Source organism: Schistocerca cancellata, chromosome 2 (genome assembly GCF_023864275.1).
Source record: "Schistocerca cancellata isolate TAMUIC-IGC-003103 chromosome 2, iqSchCanc2.1, whole genome shotgun sequence".
NCBI classification, from domain to species: Eukaryota; Metazoa; Arthropoda; class Insecta; order Orthoptera; family Acrididae; genus Schistocerca; species Schistocerca cancellata.
In genome coordinates, this window is record NC_064627.1 from 1,087,688,441 (window position 1) to 1,087,704,839 (window position 16,399).

Consider the following 16,399-nt stretch of genomic DNA (forward strand, 5'->3'; position numbering starts at 1 on the left):
CCTAGTCCACTGTTTCCAATGTGATAGTGAAGTGGAAACGTGAAGGGACACGTACAGCACAAAAGCGTACAGGTCGACCTCATCTGTTGATTGACAGAGACCGCCAACAGTTGAAGAGGGTCGTAACGTATAATAGGCAGACATCTATCCAGACCTTCACACAGGAATTGCTAACTGAATCAGGATCCATTGCAAGTACTGTGACAGGCGGGAAGTGAGAAAACTAGCATTTCATGGTCGAGCGGTTGCTCATAAGCCACACATCACGCCAGCAAATGCCAGACGATGCCTCTCTTGGTGTATGGAGGGTAAACATTGGACGATTGAACAGTGGAAAAATGTTGTGTGTAGTGACGAATCACGGTACACAATGTGGCGATCAGATGGCAGGTTGTGGGTTTGGCGAATGCCAGGTGAATGTATTCTGCCAGCGTGTGTGGTGGCAACAGTTAAATTCGGAGGCGGTGGTGCTATGGTGTGGCCGTGTTTTTCATGGAGGGGCTTGCACCCCTTGTTGTTTTGCGCGGCACTATCACAGCACAGGCCTACATGGATGTTTTAAGCACCTGCTTGCTTCCCACTGTTGAGGAGCAATTCAGGGATGGCTATTGCATCTTTCAGTAGGATCGAGCACCTGTTCATAATGCACGGCCTGTGGCGGAGTGGTTACACGACAATAACGTCTCTGTAATGGGCTGGCCTGCACAGAGTCCTGACCTGAATTCTATAGAACACATTTGGGATGTTTTGGAACGCCGACTTGGTGCCAGGTCTCACCGATCGATATCGATACCTCTCCTCAGTGCAGCACTCCCTGAAGAATGGGCTGAAATTCCCAAGAAACCTTCTAGTACCTGATTGAACGTATGCGTGCGAGAGTGGAAGCTGTCATCAAGGCTAAGGGTGGGCCAACACCATATTGAATTCCAGCGTTGCCTATTTTCAGCAAGGTGTCCGGATACTTTTGATCACATAGTGTATCATGACATCAAAGATCATGGGACTGGACACTGTGGTCAGTCCGATAGGACAGCGCAGGCAGTGACGAGAGAGGACCAGAGCACTTTCAGAGCGGTGTGTGAATCACTCACACACGCACCACAGTCTCGCGCTCTTTGCAGCAAATCTACCACATGGGAAGCGCCCACAGATCAGCGTGAGGGCAAGCCGCCAGACCATGAGCCACCAGCCTATGATACAGTCTAATGCAGCGACCTCTGGGCAGTCTTGAGTGTGGCACTGTTGACAGCACGCTCTTACGCAACAATCGGCCGTTGCTGAGCCAGCAGCTACGATGTGTGTATTGAACTACACTCCTGGAATTTGAAATAAGAACACCGTGAATTCATTGTCCCAGGAATGGGAAACTTTATTGACACATTCCTGGGGTCAGATACATCACATGATCACACTGACAGAACCACAGCCACATAGACACAGGCAACAGAGCATGCACAATGTCGCCACTAGTACAGTGTATATCCACCTTTCGCAGCAATGCAGGCTGCTATTCTCCCATGGAGACGATCGTAGAGATGCTGGATGTAGTCCTGTGGAACGGCTTGCCATGCCATTTCCACCTGGCGCCTCAGTTGGACCAGCGTTCGTGCTGGACGTGCAGACCGCGTGAGACGACGCTTCATCCAGTCCCAAACATGCTCAATGGGGGACAGATCCGGAGATCTTGCTGGCCAGGGTAGTTGACTTACACCTTCTAGAGCACGTTGGGTGGCACGGGATACATGCGGACGTGCATTGTCCTGTTGGAACAGCAAGTTCCCTTGCCGGTCTAGGAATGGTAGACCGATGGGTTCGATGACGGTTTGGATGTACCGTGCACTATTCAGTGTCCCCTCGACGATCACCAGTGGTGTACGGCCAGTGTAGGAGATCGCTCCCCACACCATGATGCCGGGTGTTGGCCCTGTGTGCCTCGGTCGTATGCAGTCCTGATTGTGGCGCTCACCTGCACGGCGCCAAACACGCATACGACCATCATTGGCACCAAGGCAGAAGCGACTCTCATCGCTGAAGACGACACGTCTCCATTCGTCCCTCCATTCATGCCTGTCGCGACACCACTGGAGGCGGGCTTTCTTTGATCTAACAGTATCACAGAAATGTTGGGGCGTGAGCGGAAGACGGCCTAACGGTGTGCGGGACCGTAGCCCAGCTTCATGGAGACGGTTGCGAATGGTTCTCGCCGATACCCCAGGAGCAACAGTGTCCCTAACTTGCTGGGAAGTGGCGGTGCGGTCCCCTACGGCACTGCGTAGGATCCTACGGTCTTGGCGTGCATCCGTGCGCCGCTGCGGTCCGGTCCCAGGTCGATGGGCACGTGCACCTTCCGCCGACCACTGGCGACAACATCGATGTACTGTGGAGACCTCACGCCCCACGTGTTGAGCAATTCGGCGGTACGTCCACCCGGCCTCCCGCATGCCCACTATACGCCCTCGCTCAAAGTCCGTCAACTGCACATACGGTTCACGTCCACGCTGTCGCGGCATGCTACCAGTGTTAAAGACTGCGATGGAGCTCCGTATGCCACGGCAAACTGGCTGACACTGACGGCGGCGGTGCACAAATGCTGCGCAGCTAGCGCCATTCGACGGCCAACACCTCGGTTCCTGGTGTGTCCGCTGTGCCGTGCGTGTGATCATTGCTTGTACAGCCCTCTCGCAGTGTCCGGAGCAAGTATGGTGGGTCTGACACACCGGTGTCAATGTGTTCTTTTTTCCATTTCCAGGAGTGTATGAAATGAGTATTAACTAATCTTGTTTTATTTGCGTCAAACTTCGCTCCACAGTTCTTCAGGCCGCATATCCTGACAAAACAGTAGGAGTTTCCAGCTATAGCAGTTCATGACAACAATGGCAGACAACAATGCAAACTAGCCACAGGCTGCACACAGCACAGCCAGTGATTTTCATACAGAGTGCTACGTAACGTTGCCAATAAGAAAATATAAACAGCCTACTTACAACATGCTTGGAATGACATGGAGTTTTAATAGAACCAAACAAAAAACAAAGTTAACAAAATGTCCGACAGATGGCGCAGGACAGCAAAACTGCTACCGTGACGGGTGAGAGGTACGCCGATATGTTACAGAATCGCATCATACCCAGCCTGGCTGATAAACACCCGCTGGAACGTACGATGTTTATGCGGAATGGCGCTCCATCCCATATTGCTAGACGCGTGAAAGATCTCTTGCGCGCGTCGTTTGGTGATGATCGTGTGCTCAGTTGCCACTTTCCTCATGCTTGGCCTTCCAGGTCCCCAGACCTCAGTCCGTGCGATTGTTGGCTTTGGGGTTACCTGAAGTCGCAAGTGTATCGTGATCGACCGACATCTCTAGGGATGCTGAAAGACAACATCCGACGCCAATAACTCCGGACATGCTTTACAGTGCTGTTCGCAACATTATTCCTCGACTACAGCCATTGTTGAGAAATGATGGTGGACATATTGAGCATTTCCTGTAAAGAACATCATCTTTGCTCTGTCTTACTTTGTTATGCTAATTATTGCTATTCTGATCAGATGAAGCGGCATCTGTCGGTCATTTTTGAACTTTTGTATTTTTTCGGTTCCAATAAAACCCTATGTCATTCCAAGCATGTGTGTCAATTTGTACCTCTCTATCTACATTATTCTGTGATTTATTCAGTTTTCAAATTTATACTGACTCTTTGATCACCTGGTACTTGCACATATTCTCATATCGAATATAATAAACTTTCTTGAGACTGAGAAGCTTATGTCTACGAATCAGCATGGTTTTAGAAAGCATCGCTCGTGTGAAACTCGGCTTGCCCTTTTCTCACATGATATACTGAGAACTATGGATGAAGGGCAACAGGAAGATTCCATATTTCTAGAATTCCGGAAATCATCTGACACGGTACGCTATGCAGGCTGTTAATGAAGGTTCGAGCATATGGATAAGTTCACAGATATGTGAGTGGGTCGAAGTCTTCTCAAATAATAGAACCCAGTATGTTGTCCTCGACGGCGAGTGTTCATTAGAGGAGTATCGTCAGGAGTTCCCCAGAGAAGAGTGATAGGACCGCTTTTGTTCTCTATATACATAAATGATTTATCGACAGGGTGGGCAACAATCTGCGGCTGTTTTCTGATGATCCTGTGGTGTGCAGTAAGGTATGAAAGTTGAGTGAATGTTGGAAGATACAAGACGACTTAGATAAAATTTCTAATTGGTGTGATGAATCGCAAGAAGCCCTTAATGTGGGAAAATGTAAGTTGATGCGGATGAGTAGGAAGATCAAAATTGTATGTTCGCACACAGTATTACTTGTGCCCTGCTTGACACAGTCCAGGCGTTTAAATATTTGGTTGCAACATTGCAGAGCGATATGAGATGGAACGAGCGCGTGAGAACTGTGACAGAGAAGGGAAATGGACGACTTCGGTTCATTGGGAGAATTTCAGAATACAGCGATTCACCTGTAAAGGAGACCGCATTTAGGATGCAGGTGCGACCTATTCTTGAGTATTGTTTGAGTGTATCGGATCAGCTTGTAACCTCCCCCTAACTTATCGACCTTAATGACAGTGAAAAATTACACCGCGTGTACCTAATGGAAATTTGGGAAAAGCAATCGTCACCGAAGTTAATCTGTCAGTAAAGAGGGAGGAAAGGGTTACATCTAAATGAAAGGAAAAATGCAAATGAAATTGGTGGAAATTAATTATGAGAAAAGGGTAAAATTAATAAAGAAAGTAAATGTGCGGTCGGCACGTTAATAATTAATTGGCGTTTATTAGATATTTGAGATTTGGGGAAAATTACGGTCGCCAGTCCTATGGACAACTACTATAATAACTGAAAAAGAAAGGTCCTTGCACATATAATTAGCACTAAAAGCGTGGCAACTGAAGGTTGACATGTGTTGTGTGAAAACTGAAAGTTTGTCAGAAGTAATAAATTTCGCTACACTCTGACTTAATTTATACTACTTTTATGCAGGCGTCTGAATTTCAACGACACTCGGGTTCATTTCGGAACAGGAAGGGACCCTGCTTGGTAATGCAGTTGGGACAATGAGCAACAAAGGTTCATGCTAAGTTGCTGTAATTTTGTGATGCAACAATTTTAAAAGCTGCGGTCTGCCATACAGTTCTAAAACTTTACGTGCTTCCAGTCTTCCTTGTTGGTTGATTGAAGGTTTGAAGTCGTCGGTCGAGGAGGTGGCGACAGTCACTCATTGTCGGCCGTCGCTGTTGCAGAAGCTGGATGTTGGCGCGCCTTCTTCTCGACACTGTCACCAGGCGAAACGGGCTCTTGATGTGCGCCACCTAATGCTTCCCGTCCACGACAACGTGTCAGAAACTATTATAGCAAGTCGAGCGCAATTACATGCTGCCAAACCCCGAAAGCGCGGCAACTCGCGGGAGCGTCACACAACACTCCTGCTCAACCGCACTACTCCAGCCAGACTCTCTCTGCCCGCCGCGGTGCAGAATATATTGGGGCATCAAGGATTGCCCAGTCTAAAAATAGAAGTTCAAGCCATGCGGCTATGCCTTCAACAATAAAAATTGACATTAAAACAATAGCTTTTTGGTTATCATTTTTTTCTGCTTTTAAATGATTAAAATACGTTAGCTGTGTGGTAATTTTTTTGTTTTTTTGTATTTTTTTTGTTTTTATATTTTTTGTTTTTTTTTTCCATTCGCTCACACATTCACACAATATATACATTGTACTCACACATACATATACAGTTAACACATTCTCACACTAATTCATTCACCTTTGATAAAATAATAATAATAAATAAATAGATGATAAATACAATAAAATAAGAATAAAAAATAAAAAAGGATTAAAATAAAATAAATTTGAGGTAAAATAAATAAAATAAAGAAAATAAAAATTTAAATTAAAGTAAAATATTAAATTGTTAAAAAATTAAAATTATTAAAAGTGTTTAAAAAATATGTACACAAGATGTGTAATCTCGTTATTCACGTAGGTCATCGGGCCATCTAGTGGAAGCCAGGTAGTACATCCTGTGTACAAGTTCGTTATCTGACTGTTGCGTGTTTTCATAGAAGGTTTTTTCACTGGTTCTAAATCGGTCTTTCAAATAGGGTACCCCTGCGAGTTGGTGAAGCTCATTCGTTGGGAACCGGTATGGAAGATGGAGTGCTCTTTTCAGATCACGATTCTGAATTCTTTGTAGCCGTTGTATGTGGGTTGGAGAAGCATTGCCCCACACGAAAGCAGCGTAGTCTAAGATTGGTCGCACCAGTGTGAGGTACAATATCATGGTAGTGTTGACGCTGGATTTAATAATGGATAGAGCTGTACCATTCTTCTCCTGGCTTTCTCTCGAATATCTTCTATATGAGGTTGCAATGTCAATCGCCTATCAAGGGTCACACCCAAGTATTTTGCTGTTTTTGACCACGTAACTGGGGTGCCCCTTTTCTCAATGGGCTGGATGTTAGGTAGAGTGGTCTTCTTCAGATTGCTATTGCCTGCGTCTTTGTGGCGTTGAAAGACAGTCGCCATTTCGTTGCCCATTCACTCAGCTTATTACATGCTTGTTGCAGTCTTGCCTAGAGTTGTGCAGCATTCATACTTCGGGAGTAAATGGCTGTATCATCGGAGTGTAAGGATAGGTGTGTTCTGGCCGTCGATGGTAGGTCGGATGTATACAAGATGTATAACAGTGGTCCCAGAACATTGCCCTGAGGTACTCCTGCTTTGATTGGTCTGGTGGACGATATACCATCTTGAGTGCGGACATGAAAAGTCCGGTTTTCTAGATAACTCTTCAGCAGTGTTGCGTCTGACACGGGGACCCCTATATCTAGGAGTTTATAGAGGAGTCCCTCGTGCCACACGCAATCAAAGGCACGAGAAACATCCAGAAATACAGCCCCGAAGAATTCTTTCCTTTCCATGGCGCTGAATGCTTCCTCAACTAGGCGTAATAGCTGCTGGGTGGTGGAAAGGCCTTGGCGAAAGCCGAACTGGACGTCTGGTATCAGATGTTCTGCTTCCACATGCTGTTGAAGTCTCTTTATGTATAAACATTCAAAAAGTTTCGATATGGCAGGTAAAAGACTGATTGGTCTGTAACTAGCAGGTGATCGAGGGTCCTTTCCTGCCTTCGGTATGGCGACGACCTCTGGATGTTTCCATGTGAGGGGGAAGTCGCTAGTTGCCAGGATCTCATTGAACGCGGCCGCTATTATTGGTACTGCAGTAGGTGGTAATTGCTTCAACAGCCCACTAGTTAGAAGGTCTGGTCCTCCAGCCTTCTTTCCGTTTAATTCTTAGAGCTGTTTTAACTTCTGCTGTCGTGATCGGTTGAATGTGGTCATCTTCGGCTCGACTGGCGAGGAATCTTGGAAGTCTCTCATTGACTAGGCCAATGTGGTCAGCGTCGGCAAGGTCATACATCGGTGTGAAGTTTTTTGCGAATACATCTACCAAAGCATTTGCTCTGGCATTTGGTTCGCTGATTATATGGTTGCCCACATGTAGCAGGGGTAACTTCTGTCCGCTTCTTAGTAGAGACTTCGTCATCTTCCAGGCCGATTGGTCTTGTAATTGTAGCAGTGCAACCTTATCTGCCCAGACTTGATTCCTGTGTTTTTCTACTTCCGCTGTAATTTCTCGTTGTAGTCGATTTACTAGGCGCTTTGTGGCTGGATTGCGCGTTGCCTGCCATTCTATGAATGCTCGGTTTTTTTCCCTGATGGCTGCTATGATAGGTGGGGGCAGTTGGTGAGTTTTTGGTGGTATAGGCCGTCTCGGAGGTGTAGCTTCTGTTGCAGCGTCTAGTGCTTTAGATGTTAGGTATAATGGAGTGGCTTCTGCTCCTTCTGTCCCTGGGTCTGGTGCATCCAGGAGGTCTTTTTCAAGCAGTTGACGATACATTTCCCAGCTGATTCTTCGAATATCAAGATAGTGTCTAGGCGGTTTATTGATGCCGACGAGGTCGACATCAAAAATGACAGGTTCGTGGTCAGATGTAAGGGCCCTTCTGGTAGTGGCAGTAGCACCATTGGGAAATCCCTTAATGATGGCTATATCCAGCACGTCACTCTGGCCTCTATTCGGAAAGCAAGTGGGGTCGTATGGTCCCACGATGATGGCGTGGTTTCTTTCAGCAACTCGCAGGAGACGACGTCCGCTGATGTTAGTGATGCGGCTATTCCAGTTGGTATTTTTTGGCATTAAGGTCACCAGCAAGAAAAAGATTTCCTTGTTGTGACAGTAGCACCTCAAAGTCTGTTTCTTCTAGATGGCCACAGGGGGGGCCTGTACACTGCAATGAATTGTATGCGGCCTCTTGATGTCTGGACTGCAACTGATGTGGCTTTTACTGTGGCTAATGCTGCAAGTGGCAGTTGGTGATGCATCAAGGAGTTTCTTACATATACTGCTGTTCCTCCACCAGCAGTCGGCCGGTCCGTCTGGAAACAGCTGTAGTTGGCGACTCGTACTTGGATGTCGGGTTTCAAGTGTGTCTCGGTGACCAGGCACACGTCGATTCTTTCATCTTGGAGGAATTGACGGAACTCTCCTACTTGATTGCGAATTCCATTGGCGTTCCATGTGCACACAGTTAGCCCAAATCTAGCTGCCATATTGGGTGGTGGAGGTTGGCTGTGGAATGGCCTGTAGGGCAACTTGAACTGCAGCAGAAATCTGTTGCGGGATAGTAGCCATGATAGCCTGAAGGGCATCAGTGATAGCTTTCGTCATGACTTGCATGACTGAGGTCAGATTAAACTCTCGGCGGGAAGTGTTGTGTTGTGCCTGAGTTGTTGGCGGTCCGGCACTGATTATGTGCTGCTGAGGTGCAGCAATGGTCGGAGGAGGTGGAGCTGGGCGATGGGGAGTAAACTGAGTACTCCTATGGTGGTGTAGGTTGATTCTCTGTATGCCTGCAGTGGAGGCATTGGCCTTAGAGGATGAAGCATGATTGGTGTTGGTTGTTGCTACATTTGTATTTCTCCTAGCAGCATAAGTGAGACCCTTGTGAGTGGTTGCCTTTTGTCTAGTCCCATAGGCTTTAATGACTTCACAGCGAAGGTAGCTAGCAGGATGAGCTTTGTTGCAACGGGCACATGTGGGAGGAGTGTCTTTGTCCTTAGGGCAATCTTTGGAAGTGTGTTCTTGGCCGCACTTCACACACTTGAAGGGCATTGCACAGTGTCTGGCTACATGGCCAATGCCTTGGCATCGATAGCAGATGGTGGGGCCACGTTTGCCCCGAGGCTCCTCAATTGTGACGTCAGTGTTGGCTATGATCTTCATTGTCAGTAATTTTCGGTTATCTGGTGTGTTGGTGAGCACTACCATAAAGAGGGGGGGTGTCTTTATGAGTTCTAGGCGATTGCACTCTGGAAATTGACCTGGGAACAATTCCGATGGCTTTCAGTTCTTCCCTCAGATCATCACACGAGAAACTGAAGGGAAACCCTCGAATGACTTTTTTGATGGGCTTGTCAGGAGAATAGGTATAAAATCCCCATTGCCTTTTTGAGATTTCTTCTGTGACTTTCATAAAATCCGTAGTATTTGCGGTTTGAAGCTTATAGAGGTCTTTACCAGCTGTTCTGAATTGAAAAGGGTTGGAAAGAAGGCCCTTAATAGTTTGCAATAGTATCTTATACGCCTCCTTGAATTCAATGATGATGGGAAGAGGTTTCTGTGCTTTTGTAGAAGTCTGGGCCGTGGTAGCCAAGGCGTCACTTTGGTCGGTTGGTTCGGCGTCCATAGCCGCGAAAGAGTTGTTTGTTGATATAGGAGCAGCACTCGTAATCTTTCGGGCAGGAGCCGTCCGAGTGGCTGGAATGAATCCCTCCTCATCGACAATGGGGCGGGACTTCTTGTGTCGGTTTTCGATAGCTGACGAGTTCGGGGTTGTCTCGTCCGTCTTTTTCCTCTTGGCAGGTCCAGGAAGTTCTTCTGCTGGCGTAGAACACATAATAGTCGTTGGCATCAAGTCGGTAAGAAGCTTCAAGCTTTCACTTGGATCTTGCTCGGCTTGGTTGGATGTTGCATTGCCAGTGTGATGCAAGTCAGTGTCTCTCTTGGCGTCGAGTTCTTGCTTCTTCTTCGAAGCCTCGGACGAGCGGGGCGCCTTACGCGTGTCAGAGATAGCGCCAATAAAAGCGAAGAGATTTGCACATAGAGGTGGGTTCAAAATGGTTCAAATGGCTCTGAGCACTATGCGACTTAACGTCTGAGGTCATCAGTCGCCAAGAACTTAGAACTAATTAAACCTAACTAACCTACAGACATCACACACATCCATGCCCGAGGCAGGATTCGAACCTGCGACAGTAGCGGTCGCTCGGCTCCAGACTGCAGCGCCTAGAACCGCACGACCACACCGGCCGGTCATAGAGGAAGGAAAGCTAGCATTGACCTCTGCGAGCGCGGGCTTGTCCCATGCGAAGGGGGTCCTGACTCGCAAAATCCCTCACTAATGGTCCCTAGGTGTGCAGTGTTTTATTCCTGAAGAAAGCACTGCACAACCAACAGGTACAGGAACACGACAAGTTGCTTCCGCGTGCGTGAAACGTGACCGCGTGACGCGTCCTGCCCGCGGTCCATGCGGCAGACTTAACACTACCAAAGATCCTAAACACTCTGGTTCTCCACACGACCAATCGATATAATCGTTCGATAGCATAGTTTTCTCTAGGCCAGACCCAGCGTAAAAATACAAATAATATTTACAAAACAAACCAATTATACATCGACATATATATATATATATATATATATATATATATATATATATATATATATATATATACAAATAGTAAAACGTTTACAATACGTAAAGACACAGAAACGTCATATCTTCAGGTAACAAAATAAGGAAAAAAAATTGTAACACAATAGATGGAAATAGGATGGATATGCATTTCCGGCATTACAAGCTGCGGCGGGATTGAAGGAAGACATCGACGCAATTCAGTGGCGGGCTGCTGCTGTTGTTACCGGTAGGTTCAAACATCTCATAAGTTTTACGGAGACGCTTCGGGAACTCAAATGGGAATTTCTGGAGGGAAGGAGACGTTCTTTTCAAAGAACAGGATTGAGAAAATTTTGAGAACCGGCATTTGAAGCTGACTGCCGACCGATTCTACTGCCGCCAATATATACTGTGAGTAAGGACAACGAAGATAAGATAGGAGAAATTAGGGCTCATGCGGAGGCGTAAAGACAGTCGGTTTTACCTCGCTCTATTTGCGAGGGAAAATGACAAGTAGTGGTACAGGGACCCTCCGCCACGCACCGTAAGGTGGCTTGCGGAGTATCGATGTAGATGTAGATGTAGATGATGTAAATGTAGATGCGGCCCACAACGAATTCCTCTCCTGCGTCAATCTCTTCATCTCAGAGTAGCACTTCACTTGCACCCTACGTCTCCATTTGTTTGTTGGCTGTATTCTGATCTGTGTCTTCCACTCCCTCTTGAACCATGACGCCTTAAGATATGTGCTATCAACCCGTTCCTCCTACTAGTCAGTGTTTTCCATACGTTCCTTTCTTACCGATCCTGTGCTCATCCTCCTCTTTCCTAATTTTCAACAGTCTTCTGAAGCACCACATCTCAAATGCTTCGATACTCTTCTCTTCCGATTTTCCCATGGTCCGTGTTTCACTAACATGTAATACCGACCTGCAAACGTATACTATCAGAAATTCCTTCCTCAAATCAAGGTGTATGTTTGACACGTCTACACCTTTTTGGCCAAGAATGTCCTCTTTGCCTGTGTTAGTCTGCATTTATGTCCTACTTTCATCGTTGGTCAAGGGTTACTTTGCTTCCAAACGAACAGAATTTCTTAGCTTCCTCTAGTTCATGATCATCAGTTTTGATGTTTTGATCACTATTCTCATTTTTGCTACTTCTCTTTACGTTTATCTTCTTCCGCTTTAATTTCAGTCCATATTCTGTACTTATTAGACTGTTAATCCCATCCAGTAGACCCTTTAATAATTCTTCACTCGTCCCTCTTGATTCTTCTATGTATTATGTACTACCCGTCTACACCCACCGCGCTATCTCACCGGATAGTGTTCCTTGTGATACCACGGGAGCATTCTGCACGATTTTATTTTGAACATCCGCTGCTTATCAAAAATTTTCTGATTATAAATGGTGGGTCATTATCCTCTTTTTTCGATCTTCTCATGACTTCATTTTATTGAAACTGATGATGTAGCTAAACTGCCACGAAACCACTCGTACATATAAATAAAGGATTTACAGTGAAAGCACCCTTATCTTCTCATAATGGTTTCTTAAATAGCTCTCGTATTTCGCTGCATGTTAGAAATTCTTCTAGAGTTCTGGACAAAGTCGGACTGTCTATCGAGAGCTGTTAAACAGTACTATGATTATGATTGGGATACTGTATATTTGTATGAGAACTATATATGTGTGGACTCCAAGGAAAAAGCGAACTTGTGGACGTGTGTATAGGAGGAAACTGTATCCTGCACGATTTTTGACTCGAGACATTGCACAGAACTTTTTAAACAATCAAAGAAAGAAACAGGATTAAAAACAAGTACCCTAAAGTTGTAACATCCCAGAGTAGGTATCAGCTAGAACATTAAGACATTTCTAGAGGAAATCTAGCTTCTGTAAGAAACGCAGCACAGGTTCAACGAAAACAAAAAAATATTCAAATGTATGTGAAATCGTATGGGACTTAACTGCTAAAGTCATCAGTCCCTAAGCTTACATACTAGTTAACCTAAATTATCCTAAGGACAATCACACATACCCACGTCCGAGGGAGGACTCGAACCTCCGCCGGGGCCAGCCGCACAGTTCGTGACTGCAGCGCCTGAGACCGCTCGGCTAATCCCTCGCGGCTCAACGAAAACAAATGCAGATTAAAAATCAATAGCAAAACAGTGACCTCCTAAGTTTCTGGAAGGTGTTCGACAGTGTAACACATCGGTGACTCGGTAAACGATACGTGCTTTCGCTAAGTCATGAGCTGGTGTGGTGTTATTGCTCGACGTGAGTAGCGTTAAGTTTCAAGACAAAATTCGTCACTAATTAAGATGAAATAGATAATAAGATGAAATCTATACACGAGGCTCGGTCTATAGAAGTAAAATCCATTTTGAACTCTATAAAAGTTACTATAACTCATGTCCAAGAAATTTACATTGGGTATAACACCTGTACCAAAATTCGCAACGGGATGACTGTTGAAATCCTGGGGCATGTGAACGAAAGAAGGCAATATAAAACCGAAAGTCCCATAAAATACAAATATCTATAGAAAGGCAGGCTGCAAATGCAGAGAAGCAAGGGCATCATGCATGTCCGACAAATGTAAGGAAACTAAGATACTTCAGGGGAAACACCGTGGCCTTAATTGATACAATAAGGTGAAAGATTTGAGCAGCTTGCAAAGAAAGCGACGCTGGCGAATACTAGAGAATGCGAGTAATTAATTTGTCATAGGAGTGGAAGGAAAACTCAAAATATCGATGAAATATGTGAAATTCCTTTTCAAATATGTCAGAGGTAATCCTCGTCCAACTGTTCCAAGAACCAATTAAGTCAGTTCTGAAATCACAAAAACTAGTACATGCGTTTAAACTGCAGTAGAATGGTAAAGACATTGGTCCAGATGGACATTACGCTGAAGCTTTTAAAGTTTTAGCAGGAGTCGTTTGGCCTCAGCTTCGTAACATCGTTCTTCGATGTTATCTATGCGTCAGGAAAAAAGATTTGTCACTCTAGAGATCAACTTTTATAACACTGCCGAAGGAGACGAATTCCTCCCAACGTGATTATAATCTTACTGTTAGTTTCACGTCTCTCGTACTCACAATATTTCTACGAATCATACAAACACGGTTTTACAAGAAATGTAAATCCTAAATGGACCTGATCCTGTTGTATCCGGAAGCGAGGTTGAAACTCGAGAAGCACAGAGGTACCGAGATATGAATGTCAACGAGTACGCTTATTTCATCGACTATAAAAGAGCCTTTGACTGCGCGAGACATAGAAAGATGGTGCACATCTTGAGATCATCTGGTATTGAACAAAACGATTTACTCCTAATCAGATGTGAAAACTGACCAAGCAACATCAAAAGCTACTACAATAGGTAAAGTCGTTCGTCATGACTGCATTCTATCATCTCTCCTGTTCAACGTTTACTCCAGAGCAATTTTCATTGGAGTGTTGGCGGAAGAAAGCAACGTGATCGTTACAAACAGGAAGTTAATTAATTAGATACACAGATGATACTCTTGTCGTAGCAAATGATCTACCTGCGCTACAATTTAGTCCAGCGCAGTGAGGAGATTGGCCTTTTTACCCAACACTTCCATGGCCAGAAGTTGTAGTCCTCTCCAAGAGAAGAACCCAAGCAACCTCGTCTGATAAATGGAAACTTGATTGAACAAATATTGTCCTTGAAGTACTTGGGCAGCGCGACGGTTGAACAGTGTGACTGCAAGAAAGAGATCAGAGCTAGAGTAGAATAGGCCAGGAGACAATTTATTAGTATGAAAAAACCGTTTCTGAGGTCGGATCGTAGTGTGCAGCTGAGACTGCGAATGACTCGTTGCTACTTGTTCTCCTTCTTTCTCTGCGGATGTGAAAACTGGACACTGGATCAATATCTAGAGAATAGAATGGATGCTTTTGAAATGTATCTTACGCGTACCTCTAGTGCTGAAACTTTAAAAGGGAAGTCCTACATCGGATGAAAGAGCATGAAGCGCTATTGCTCACTGTAGAACAAAGAAACAGTTAGTAACTAGGACTCATTGTAAGAGCCGAAAAGTACCAGTTACTATAACTCATCTTTGAAGGAGAAATACGAGGGACAGGTCTGTTGGAAGACGAAGGAAGTCGTGGCTGAGGGCATACGTAGATGGTACAATTGCAATGCCTTCCATGTTCCAAACTTCACGTCCAGAGCTGGCTGGCTACGTGGACCAACAACCTCTGTCACGAGAAGGCGCCTCAAGAAGAAGAAGAATGATAATTCTGTTCAGGTAGCTGCTCCATCCCATCCCATCCACACCCCCCTCCCCCTCTTGTGCCTCTGAGCAGAGGAAGATTGAAGCTCTTGGAGGTCCAAGGCAGCGCCAGCAACATATCAGTACCCTAGGTAACCTGCAGCACAAATGTCCCCAAGACGAATGAAACATAGGCTCTGGGAACCGAATCTGTAACGCACGCAGTACTCGTTCACTACAGTACACGTTACTGGAGGAATGGACGTCAGTAGAAGTTTATAAGATACTGTTACATTCTTTCTCCGCAACAGATGAGGCCAGATGATATTTCCATAAGCTTCCTCTTACAGACTTTTCTTATCGTGTTGATGTTTTTCGATAAACTGCGTAACATTTACAACTTGGAAATACTTCCTTCGTCAAGAATTGCTCCCACTTATCTTGCAGTTCCTTCGACAGAAGAGCACAGACTGTTATGCAGCACAAATTACACTGGAAGTACTGTTCCCGTAAGCCGTATGAGGGAGAGAACGCGCATAAGTTCTTGCTAAAAGACAAGACATATCTTCTAAAACTCCGAATCTACCGTCACACACAGGGTGAATCCAAACTCCGACAGACATTTGGATGCTGTTCAGGTACATTTTCTGAGTGTTTCGGTATAAAGGACCCGTGGTCTCCAGTGGCTCGTCATTAATATTGCAATTGGTTTGATTTCTTGCCCTCATTTATCTGTACTGCGCTGAAAATAGTCACATAGCACTGTGTCTTGTTTTAAAACATTTGTTCCATTTAGTGGTGGTATTCGTCGTTGACAAAAGTAAAGCCCACTTTAATCTTCGATATCGAGATTGCATTCGGTACTACTCGGTTCTGACACATTTTTATCCCAGCAGAGTTAGTTTTTCGTTAAAATTGATACACAGCAGTACGGATAGGTTTACTGATGGGGTGTTTGTCAAAATGCACTTGGTGTATGGGTTCACTGAATTCAACGGAAAATCATATGTTTTCCCATTGACGGCAGCCCCATTACACTACTTTTCCATCTCTCTGAGAGCTGTTGCACTGTTTCATGTTAGTATTACACACTTTTTCACAACTATGAAGGTATTTTACCATAAACAAAGGTAGCGGAGGTGAGAAACTGAATAAATCGTAATTACATCATCAAGCTGTAAGGAGCCATTAGCGACCGCAGGTCTCTTGTACCAAAATACTCAGAACATAACCGTGAACAACCTCCAATTCTCTTTTTTCCGTGGAGTTCTGATTCACCTGGTATGGAATTAGCTCAGACTCACGGCGCAGAGTCAATTAAATGCAACTCACCAAATCTGCAGTGGCTCAACATTGTATTTCCGCTGACCATTCCATGGA

At 45.2% G+C, this 16,399-nt stretch overlaps 1 protein-coding gene across 1 annotated transcript in view; it reads left to right on the plus strand.

The window, feature by feature from the left end:
- The window catches only part of LOC126163095 (fl(2)d-associated complex component-like), a 563,925-nt gene that overhangs the window by 232,158 nt on the left and 315,368 nt on the right, over positions 1 to 16,399 (plus strand). The gene's annotated exons all lie outside the window — the stretch shown is intronic.